This window comes from Haemaphysalis longicornis, unplaced genomic scaffold, assembly GCF_048455015.1.
Source record: "Haemaphysalis longicornis isolate Haplotype H1 unplaced genomic scaffold, Haemaphysalis longicornis Haplotype H1 scaffold_5, whole genome shotgun sequence".
NCBI lineage: Eukaryota > Metazoa > Arthropoda > Arachnida > Ixodida > Ixodidae > Haemaphysalis > Haemaphysalis longicornis.
Window position 1 is genome coordinate 209,004,561 of NW_027526385.1, and position 12,460 is coordinate 209,017,020.

Below are 12,460 nucleotides of genomic sequence, written 5' to 3' on the forward strand. Positions count from 1 at the left end.
ACCGACCTCCTCAAGAAAGACGTTCCATTCACGTGGGAACCTGCACAAGCTTAAGCTTTTTCCACACTTATTGATAGGCTTACTAACACTCCTATTCTAGCCCACTTTGACATTTCTGCTCAAACCGAACTACGCACTGACGCCGGTGGTCACGGCATAGGAGCGGTCTTAGTGCAGCACCAGTCTGGCGAAGTCCGCGTGATCGCGTACGCCAGCCGCCTCCATTCGGCCGCCGAGCGCAACTATTCCTTAAACGAACGCGAGTGTCTTGCTCACGTGTGGGCAGTGGTGAAGTTCCGCCAATATTTCTTTGGCCATCCGTTTTCTGTGGTCACGGATTATCACGCCCTGTGCTGGCTGCAATCACTAAAAGATCCTACGGGCCGCCTTGGCCGCTGGGGTTTGCGTTTGCAAGAATACTCGTTTTCAGTCGTGTACAAATCGGGAAGGTTGCACCGTGATGCCGACTGTTTGTCGCGTTATCCCGTGGATACTCCAGACGCAGCCTGGAATGACACAGAGGCCTGTATTTTTTCCATCTCCGCACTGCCGCAAATCGATGCGGAACAATACCGGGACCCCTACCTCTGATCAATAATCGATCGCGTCCGTACAAATGGTCCTGATCGAACCTCCCGGAATTACGTACTGCAGGAAGGCGTCTTATACCACCAGAACTTTCAAAATGGTGGCCCAGACCTGTTGCCTGTCATACCTCCTCACTTGAGTTCCACCATCCTTGAACAACTTCATGACCATCCAATTTCTGGTCCCCTGACGTTACGCGCACATACGCTCACGCACGCCACCGTTTCTTTTGGCTTGGCTTGTACCGTTCGGTCAAGAAGTATGTTGAAGCTTGTGAACAGTGCCAACGGCGAAAGGTTCCCAGCAAATTACGTGCTTGACTTCTTCAGCCCCTTCCTATCCCTCACGAACCCTTCGCCCGCGTTGGTCTCGACATTCTGGGGCCTTGTCCTGCATCCTCTTCTGGCAATAAGTGGGTTGCCGTTGCAACAGATTATGCAACACGCTACGCCATAACGCGGGCCCATCCCACAAGCTGCGCCACTGACGTCGCTGACTTCTTCCTTTACGACGTCATCCTGCATCATGGAGCACCTCGCCAGCTCTTGACCGATAGGGGCCGCAATGTCCTCTCTAAAGTCATTGCCGACATTCTTCATTCCTGTTCCACTAAGCATAAATTGACTACCGCTTACCACCCTCAAACGAACGGCCTTACGGAGCGCCTAAACCGCACGCTGCTCAACATTCTTTCTATGTACGTTTCCTCCGACCACCGGGATTGGGATGCCGCCTTGCCATTTGTAACCTTCGCCTACAATTCCTCCCGCCATGACACAGCTGGTTACTCCCCTTTCTACTTGCTCTTCGGCAGGGAACCCGCTTTACCCTTAGATACCCTTGTCTCGCCTGCCTCAGCTCCTCCTAGTCAGTACGTCAGCGACGCCATTGCACAGGCTGATCTCGCTCGTCAGATCGCTCGCACACGCCTCACTTCATCACAAGCATCCCAGAAGTCCCTCTATGATCAGCACCACGTTGATGTCCAGTTCCATCCAGGTTCATTGGTGCTACTGTGGTCACCCCAGCGTCATGTAGGACTTTCGACCAAACTACTTTCTCCTTACACCGGCCCTTATCGCGTGTTGCGCCGCGTCACCGATGTTACGTACGAAATCACGCCGCACCCACCCTCCTCTGCCCAGCCTCACACGAACCTTGTTCACGTGGCCCGGCTCAAGCCTTACCACCCCAACACCTAAACGTTATGTCCTTAGACGCCGTGGCGGCGTCTTTCGCCGGGGGGGTGGGGGCGGGGTTGTGTCATGGAACAGTTGGAAGAAGACAATGAGGGCATCTATGGCTATGAAAATGACGTGTGTTAGCAGTAAAACCATATGGGGACTGGCGAACTCTCAAATAAAATTACGCCTACCTCCCCACGCGGGAACCCTGGTGTGATGCGATGCTGAAGGGGGTTCCATTGTACGTTAGTGTTTGGTTGATTACTCGAATTGCGTGTGCAATTGTCGGGCAATGTGTGAGAGAGGGAGAGATAGAACAAGCGTAGCACGACGACCATCGACTGAGAGAGCGGCCGGAGCGCGGCACTCCGCTTAATGCGCAGCGCGTCAGAAGGAGAAAAGACCACGGAGAGAGCGGGCGCTGCACATGCGCACAGCGCGATTGCGCCGGGGCAGCGCCGCCGACCGGCGGAGTGAGAGCGCGCGCCGCACTCCAGGCGCCACACATGTTGGGGGAGAGGGCGCGCTATCACGGCGAGAGGAGGGGGGTAAGTGAACGAGAGACGCAGCTGTGCGGACGCAGACGCCGACGACGATGGACGCAGGACAGGGCCGCCGGCAAGAGATGCTCCTCTCAGCGTTGCATCTAAAAACGTTGCGCGCACTTTAAAACTGCTATATTTCAGGAAACCAGTTATTTTCGTTCAGCTCATGCAGCGCGCACGACCGATTAGAAACGCCTCTGCATATTCTACATTGCACAATACGTCCACGGTATACCATTGAACCGAGCAATAAAAGTACGGTATTTGTTCATGTACTTGGTGACATCAATTTTCGGCACAATCTTATTGTCTATGTTCGGTGACCCCCAATCGTACCCTTTCGCGTCGTCAACGTCACTAGAGATGATGAAGGCTCTCTCTCTTTCTTTCCTATGTGGCCAGATCCATTCATCGGTGGATTTCGCAACGGTGGATTTCGCAAGAGAGCACCGGTTGTGCTCTCAGTATCCTCCACCACAAAGATTCAAATAAAGATTTTTATTCTGTCGCTCTCATACTTTTATCGGGAAAAATAAATTGAGCTCGCCATTCTGAGATATTATGTGTATTGAAATTCGTAGTCCTGCAATATTTTTACATCGACAATATCCTAAATCTGGTGGGGATTCATAAAATATTGGCAAACGTATTTATAATTTATAATATATATATATATATTAAGAGAGAGAGTCTGGAAAGATAAGAACTAACACAGAGCGCGAAAAATAAGGTTAGTAGAGACAGAGACAAACGACAAAGACATAGAAAATAAATATAGGTTTACTGACGCTTCAGGAAGAGGACTTCCGTTCTCCAAAGTACTCTGAAGAAAGGAAGTCCTCTTCCTGAAACGTCAGTAAAATTATTTTGATTTTCAACGTCTTTCTCATGTGTCTCATTCTCTACTAACCCCTCTCTCTCTCTCTCTCTCTCTATATATATATATATATATATATATATATATATATATAAATATATATATATATATATATATATATATATATATATATATATATATATATATATATATATATATATATATATATATATATATATTTATATATATATATATATATATATATATACCCCTCTCTCTCTCTATATATATATATATATATATATATATATATAAATATATATATATATATATATATATATATATATATATATATATATATATATATACACATATATATCTGTGTGTGTGTGCATGCATATATTTACATGTGAACGATCCCACTCGTCACCGGAAAACTTACCATAGGCCAACTTGCCACACCGGTGCTTTGGTACAGTGCCATTTCGAAATATTATCTGTCGTGCAAGGGGCCTTTTCGTCGCATGGTTTGTTAAATACATAGCGTTTCAGTAACTCACGATGTCACCCGCGTTGACGTCCGTAGTCCGCACCCCTCCCTACTATATAAAAAAATACTATCCGGCGTTCGATCCCTCGACGGTGCGGGCGGAACGCAATGTACATGGTGCTCTACCCACTGCGTCACAAAGCCGACACAGCATGGGACGCTACGAACGCGCCTTATATCGTTGACTCATTCAAATTACTGCTGCCACAAGTCCAACAAAATTAACGTAACGCAAACTACTTAACGTCGTGCGCCTACGGAAATTCTCTGCATTTCATCGTGCCCCTCGCGAGGGGGATGTTTCACTGTGTCTTTTCTCGGTCGCGGGGTCCGTGGCGCCATCTGGCGGAGGCGCGGCACAACTCGTAGCCCTTTGAAAAGATGCGGCGCCAGCCAGCTGTGTGTGTGCGTGCCGCACTTGTACAAATTGCGAATTTTTGTTACATTGCGGCCGTGTGAACATAAGCCTAGAAGACCTGACAGGAATTTGGCGTTGAAACTCGGTCTAAGGCTGGTTTCTACAAAAGTATATTCGTTACGGCTGTTTAGGGGGCATGTGGAGGTGTGTGGGACCAGCAGCTGTGCATAAACAGCTGTTTTTTTTATGGGATGAGGGGGAAGAGTTGAAGTCAGCTTGACCTGCACTTCTTCAAGTACCGATCGTCTGGGGTGTTGAGATGGGGTACGTCCGTATTTGCGCATGTTTAACCTGCCCTTGCATACAACCCGCACCCCTACTTTCAGTCTGCGAATACAAAAAAATATTGAAGCTTGCAGGAACTCTTGCAAGGCTTGAACAATAGCTAAGATGGAGGATTTCTTTTTATGTAAACACTGAAGGACACACCACCAGTCATTTTATAAGGTTTGTTGATTTGTTGATTTGATTGAATGTGGGGTTTGACGCGCCGATAATACACAGGTTACGAGGTGCGCCGTTGTGGAGGGCTCCGAATGCATTTTGCCCACCTGGGGATGTTTATTGTGCGGGCGTCGAAATCTCTAACACGTTGGCGTTTTTTCTTTTAGCCTCCATCAGAAAAGCGGCCGCGGCGGCCGGGAATCGAAACCGCTTCCTTGGGCTAAACAGCACAACGACTATTGCACTGCGCCACAGGGTGGCTAATTGTTAATATTTTCCGTTGTCGCTTTTTGCGGTGGTACTAGTAGTCATCGTCGAACAGCACACCCCGCCCAAGCTCGCGCGCCAATACCAAGATGTCCACGAATGCATCGCAAGAATCCTGGCTGATCACGACAGCGTAGCCCCAGTCAACGTGCTTCGGAATATTGCCCGCAACACCTGCTTCTGAACTGATACAGTGAACAACATCGGACCAAGCGTGGAAGATGCCTACTCTACAACACAGCGAGACAACAGGGCAATCCTAAAACTAGTACAACAGTACAGAGGGAATGCAATAAACATGTTTCTCTTTCATGTACAACCTGTTCACTGCGTAATTTGGAACATTTTGGTTACTTTTTATGCTTCCCATGTAATACAAATTTCCATATGCGATTATAATGTAAATGTAATAAACTCGGTATGACGCCATATTTACCTAAATCTATGCGTCAAAAACTTTAAAAGAATACTCACTCGCCTGCATCATTTTTAGATGGCCGACGTATAGCAGGCGGAAGCAGCGCTTTCACGTTCCAAAACAAGCTCGTAAGGCTAGTTGTCCGTTTGACGAATAGGCGTAGACCCATATAAATATATATATATCTATACATATTTCTATAATATATATATAAATATATATATATATATATATATATATATATATATATATATATATATATATATATATATATATATATATATTGTGGAGAAGGTAGTAGCATCACACCTCTGCCAACGTTTCAACAAGGTTACGTGCCCTTTTCAAGGCGTTAGGGTACCTCTCTGGCTCACTTTTTTATGAATAAAGATTGAGTTCGAGAGAGGGGGGAGCTTGTTTAGAGAGACGCCTCTCGGAGGAGGAAAGCAGAGTGGGTCAACGGTCGGTTTAAAGTTGCGAAACAGTGAGAGAGAAACGGAGGTGTTGTTATTGAGACAGGACCCTGCAAGAGACAAAGACGGAAGACTACGAGAGGGCCAGGAGAAACAGGGGGGAATGGTTTAAGCTTGGATGTGATGGTGCCAGGCTACCTCAAAGGAGGATTCCGGGAAGTTTGGAGAAAATGGGAGCGTCTTTCGGTTGCGATTGCAAGGTTACTGAAATGCGTGTACAAGAGAAAACTCGTAAGCAACAACGGCTCGTATAATACGAATAATTCAGGGTAGGGAGGCCAGTGTTCGTACAAGAATAAAAGTGGAATCCGCAGGTAGAATCCGCGGGGTGCTTTGCATTAGTTTGAAAGACTTCCTGTCGGTTTCCTTCCTTTTCCTGATTCCTTTTTGCGCGTGTGTGTAAAGCAGATGTTAAGAGGATGCTTGGCTTGACTTGTCTAAATGCTTGGCAGATGCTTGGCTTGTCTAAAACGGCTAGAAGCAAGACAGGAATAAAATGAAAAAAAAGACCAAAATTGTATTCATTGTATTCATTAGCTGATATACGCGACATCCCAATTAAAAAAACAGAGGATTAGAGAAACTTAAAATGGAGATCGGCAAATAATATAGGTAAAGCGAGAGCAGAGCGAAATGAAAAAAGAAGCAAGCGCGAACGAAAAACGAGTGTCCCAGTGTGTTTACTTAGTGCGCGTGTTTCGCATGGAGACGAAACTCTCTAGCGCGAGGTGTTAGAAAACGAGCGTCTCACTACTTTACCAGCGTGACTACTTGAGAGAAGGGCGTCTAATGATGTGATGACATAAAATGCCGAAAGTCCAAGCCGATAAACAGTTTCGGCCCTAAAAGCCCGCGATGGCGACGGCACGTCGTCTGCCAGTGTCGCCGCCGCCGGTGTCCTTTGTATATTTTTTTGGCTGGTATGTCTCGCCCACAATACCTGTTTGCTGTACCCATTATGTTACGCTTTCTCTGGATGCCGTAGATTCATGTAATACCACCTTAACAGTACGGAGCGTACGCCCAAAAAAATCCCGCTTCCTACCTTGGGGCCCTCATGGAAACACAAAAAACCTGTCTGGAAAGCATATCAATCTAATGTTTTACGCACGGAGGTTACTACAAGTATTGTAATATATTGCTACACGCGCGCGTATCACTCATCTCATAGCGCTTTGCTACATAGTGCATGCAGCCCCGGTATCGGCGCTCGCTCCACCGCGGCTCTCAATTTCGTGCAAAAAAAACAAGTTCCACACTCGCACGCACACACGCGTACAGAGTTCGCATACGTAAACTTCAAAAGTAGACGGAACTCACGCACGTGTAGTTTGAAAACCTTCCAGTTACACTTAGCCGACGCCCTCCGCGAGCAGGGTATTCAGATGCACGTGCACTCCGTCCACAACCTCGCGTTACTCGTAGCGCCATCTACTACCAAACACTGATACTGTTTGAAATCTCGGAATTAGCTGCTATCATAACGACAAACGCTACTTCGTCGGGGTGAACAGCTAGCTGGAAAAGCGCTCTTCTATCCGAAAAAAATTCCCCGCATTTCCCCGAGGGGATGAATGTAAAAGTGCGAATGCACGAGTTGAATTTGCGCGGTTCGGTAATGTTCGCGAAAGAGAGATCACACACACACACACACACACAACTACAAAGAAAGAAAGATGCATTTATTCACAGACACCTATTTGTGTTGTCGTTGTACTTGATTGCTAGAGCAGATCTCAGCTTTGAAATTTCGTGTCAGTACTCCTTTAAGCGGGTGCATTAGCCCTTCTCACGCCCAATTCTTGGCCAATTCCCAACGTGGGTATGTTCCATGTCAGCGGCCAGGCAGCGCGCGCCCATCTCCCCCCGTTGCCAAGGAAGACGAGGAGATTCCTGGCCAATCCCCCACGTGTGTATGTGCCATGTCAGCAGCCAGGCAGCGCGCGCCCATCTCCCCCCGTTGCCAAGGAAGACGAGGAGCGCGCGCACCCGCAGCTGTTGCTATGCGGATGGCGGCGGACGGCGGCGGACGCTTCAGGCTCGCTTAAGAAGTGCATTCGCACTTAAAACAAAAGCTGTAGAACTTTCCATTTTGTACGAAGCGACTATTTCACCATTGCTCGTGCGTAGCACATTGTTTTCAAACTGCAGCCCTGTACCCCTCGTTGGTGGAACGTCACTGTTTCGCGCGATCGGTCATTCGCTCGCCGTGTCTTGGTAAGTACGCGACCTGTGTCGGTTTTCTCCGTAGGCATGCGAGATCCTTCCGAACACCGGCGGCGTCTAGCGCACGCATGCATGTGGGGCGTGCACGGTTCAGCGTGCGACGTGTGTCGATATTGACCGCAACTGCCCTGAACTGGGTGCGTCTTTTATTGTTCATGGTCTGCCTGTTTTAAATGTCGACAACGAACCAATGGCAGAGAAAAAACAAAACAACCATCAAGACTTGCATATTTGTTATTTTGTTTTCTTAATCTTGCTCCATTCAAGTCACTGAACACCGCGTGCAATGCTCGGATGAATTCTTATTTTTTCAGGTTTAGAATGCGGAGTGGGACTAATAGGACGCTGTTTGATCCAAGTGCATTATATATAATACATACGTATGCAAATAAAACTTCGATGGTTAATTGGGGTGTGTAAATGGCAGGAGTGCTTCTCAATGCTTACTCCAGCACTGAACAAAAATGAAATTGCAAATTTACTCCCACTAGATAGAGGGAGACGATGCGCAGGTTTACTCTTCCATGGGGTAGGAGTGGAACTGGGACTGGATTCTGCCCCACACGAGGAGAATACGCAGTTAATTTTACTCCTACTCCTCATATGCAGCGAACATTGCACTGTACTACCCGAACCTTTTGAGGGGAGCGCGCCACGCTCAAAAGAGTACAATTACTGTTGAACTCTTAAAATGCTCCCCTGATTTCTTATAGTGTCGGCTATGTTCAATCAATAACTACGCCTTTGAGAACTACGAATGAATTGCAGAACGAAACGTCGGTTTCTGGCTTGACAAAGGCATTTGCATTGCAAGTGAATTGGTTAAGCTACAAAACCACTCTACGACGGTGCTGCTGACAAACTTCGTCATAGAGTGGAAACAGCGCAGAAGACGCGACTGTGGCTTTAATAGAGAATGTTGCTGGCGTAACGAACATATGTGTGTTGGAGCAATCAGCATCAGAGTTCTAGGCCCGAGATGTGCTGCTTCTACCACTAGAAGCCAACCCTAACCTAAAGTTCGTCCAGAAGGAGTCACTACTGGAACTGGTAATATAATTTTCTCAATGTTTTGAATGATCATCCCGTGAGTGCCGCATATAACTGACGCAACACGGCATCATTACAGAAGAATCTGTGAAACCAACGCGCCAGCACAAATACAGAGCACCACCAAAAGACAGGGAAGCAATCAACAAACCCGTGCGGGAAATACTCATGGATGACGTCATCCAGCCAATAAAGAGCCCGTGTGCGTCACGCGTACTCCTGGTGAGAACAAAGGACAACGCGTTGCGTGGACAACACAAAGGACAACACACATTTAAGCAGCGGCGCGGGTTTGGTATACACGGTCAGGCTGGAATTACGGTGAAGCCTGCATTTAGCGACTCCGGTAACGTCGAGCGGTCATATGTCAAGATCAACTGTTTTGTGTGTACTTCATTGTCATTTCGACGCATCGTTAAAGTTCACACTGCCGTAATACCTTCTCTCGAAGGCAGCTTTTCTCGAATATCTCCTTTTTGGATCAGGAACGGAGATGACGCCCTGGCAGCTGTTCAGCATCTGGTGGGACGTGATCTCTATGTCTGTATTGACCATGCGGGTTTACGCGATTAGGGTGGTGGATTGCTGCTTGTTTTTAGTTTACACCAGGCTTTCTTCTGTTTTGAGTTTCTTGGTTTTCAACGACATTACGAAAACGCTCTCGAGGAACATAGAAATCAGAAAACCTAACTGTGCAAACATGGGCCTTTATTTGTAATCAGATTGTATAATCTATAATCTATAAGCACGACAAATTTTTATGCTTTGGAAACGCGAGAAAGGAGCATCGATCACATTTGTGAGGCGGCATTGAGTTTTCCATACAGCATAAGAACAACCCGAGGAAGGTAGTTCTTTCTTCTTTTTTCTTTTTTCTTTCTGTAACTGTTCCTTGTTATTCACAGAGGTCCCGGACCTCCGTGCTGGTACACAGACGGGGCGTCCATTGTTAGAAGTTTACCAGTGCTTCGACAGCTACCGATCGAGGGTTCTAACTCATCTCCTTCGAAGATCTCATCCCAGCAGGTAACAGCTTAAGTATGGGGGCTCTGTGTCCATGGTATCGCCAACACCTTCCCCGAGTTTACTCATTCTACCCCATGTAGTGAGAGACATGTCCTTGTGTACAGCTTTGCTAACACGAATGTCTTGTATTCAATGTTTTTCATTTGGGATTCTCAATAGTCGTCACATTATTATTACACAAAGTTTATATTGCTCGTTCCTATCGCCATTTCTTGGGATGCAATTTCATCATGGAAGATAGCCAGAAGTTTTGACACCACCAACAGTTGTTGGCTAGTCGGCGCCTAGCTATTCATTGTGCGCCTTGTACAGATTGTGCGACGCTATGTTGAATACATAGCCTTTTAAATTCGAAGCATGTCTTGCTCAAGGGCATGCCAGTTGTCTGTGCCCCGTCCGCGGCGCCTCTGATGATGATTGTGGCCGGATGCCCGTAGGGATTAACCAACCAAAGAATCCATCACGAGACAGCTTCGCGTTCAAGCACCGTCGTCATCTTCCCGTAGGGTAACCACTGAAGAAGAAGGAGAAGGACTAAGCTGTGAAGAGTAGGGCGTGTATGTTGCTCTCAGCCGGTGCACCAACGTCAACAGCCTTTACCTCACCAACGCCTACGAAAAGTTGCGATTCTACCAGAGAGACGACAACATCGACAATAATAGAATGGACGAGTTTTGGAGTCTCTAGAACCACCGCCTACTCACCATCACACAACAGTACTTGCGTGACTTTGCTGCCTGTGCGGACCTGGACGCGGAATTCCCTCTGGCGCTACTAAACACCAGACAATTCAATGTAACCGCACCAAAATGGAACCACACAGAACCCCCATGATGCTACGCATCCTCATCAGGGTTCCCACGGGAAGATGGTGTAAGTTTTAAGTGCGAATGCACTTCTTAAGCGAGCCTGAATCGTTCGCCGCCGTAGTCCGCATAGCAACAGCTGCGGGTGCGCGCGCTCCTCGTCTTCCCTAGCAACGGGGGGAGATGGGCGCGCGCTGCCTGGCCGCTGACACGGCACATACCCACGTGGGGGATTGGCCAGGAATCGGGCGTGAGAAGGGCTAATGCACCCGCTTAAAGGAGTACTGACACGAAATTTCAAAGCTGAGATCCGCTCTAGCAATCAAGTACAACGACAACACAAATAGGTGTCTGTGAATAAATGCATCTTTCTTTCTTTGTAGTTGTGTGTGTGTGTGTGAACTCTCTTTCGCGAACATTACCGAACCGCGCAAATTCAACTCGTGCATTCGCACTTTCACATTCATCCCCTCGGAGAAATGCGGGGAATTTTTTTTTATCGTCCTGATTATCGGCGCCATCTTCAATGGGTTACCCAGCCCCACTGCAGGACGAGGGCCACTCCTACTATCGGGGGATAACAGGACAAACCGAACTTGCGTGTACACGCCCATTGTATGCTCATTCTTGTTTTTTATGATATATGCGCGCAATATGAAAAGTTCCGAAGATCAAGTTTGTTTTATCCTAAGGTGGGTAGTTAGGAAGAAAAAAAATTTTGAATGTGCCCGGAGCGCAGCGGTGGTTCCGGCAACTGCAGATTTTTCACGTTTGAGTCTTTGTGTACATCAAGGTGTAAAAGGGGTGTGCACAAAATCTCTCGAGCCATAAACTAGACCAGAATGCTAATCAGTGTAACATGAACTCAGCTTCCAGCAGTGAAAGGAACATTAAAAATCGTAAAATCAGACCAGACGATACTTTTTTACTGATTTTGACGCCTCCTGTTTACATTTCTTCTTTTCTGAAAAACTTGTGTCAGTAATTTTGTTGGCCATACGCGTGTGAACGCATCAGCAATAGATTATGTTTGTAGAGAATATGTGTGTACGTAAAAAAATTGAATAACTTCGGCTGTTTTTCAGGAATCGCGCCAAATTCAATACAAATAAAAAAAACATACTTGATTTTCTTCAAAATTGCAGAAACAAGAATTCTTTATTTGAACAACAAAACGGTAGAAAACATGTTGCATCATTGTGTTCAGAACAAAGTTATAAGATGCCAAACTCGGGTCTCGCATAACGCGTCTCCGCGCGCCGCGGGAAGTTCCGGCCGCTGTTGCCAGACGTTGCATGGGTGTACACGAGCGGTAATTCATAGTCCACTGCCACATGTTGGCACGGTGAATTTCTTTCCAATATTCCAAAACGAAAAACACTATTCTGGAGATTCTTGTTTTTTTGCCCGCCTCTGTTTCCTGAATTTGTTCTTTAACGAGCTACATTTCAGGCCGATGCCAGCTCGAAAGCGCTCCTTTAGAGCGCCAGTGTTTTGCGGGACGCAAAACAAAAACAAATTTTTTTTCGATGCACAGGCGTCCGGAACAGGTTACGCACGGGTTGTTACAAGGAAGGGATTCGATTAACCTTCAGATCCTAATCAGTGCCTCACCACGACGGTCGCATTTCCGGTGTCCGTGCATGGT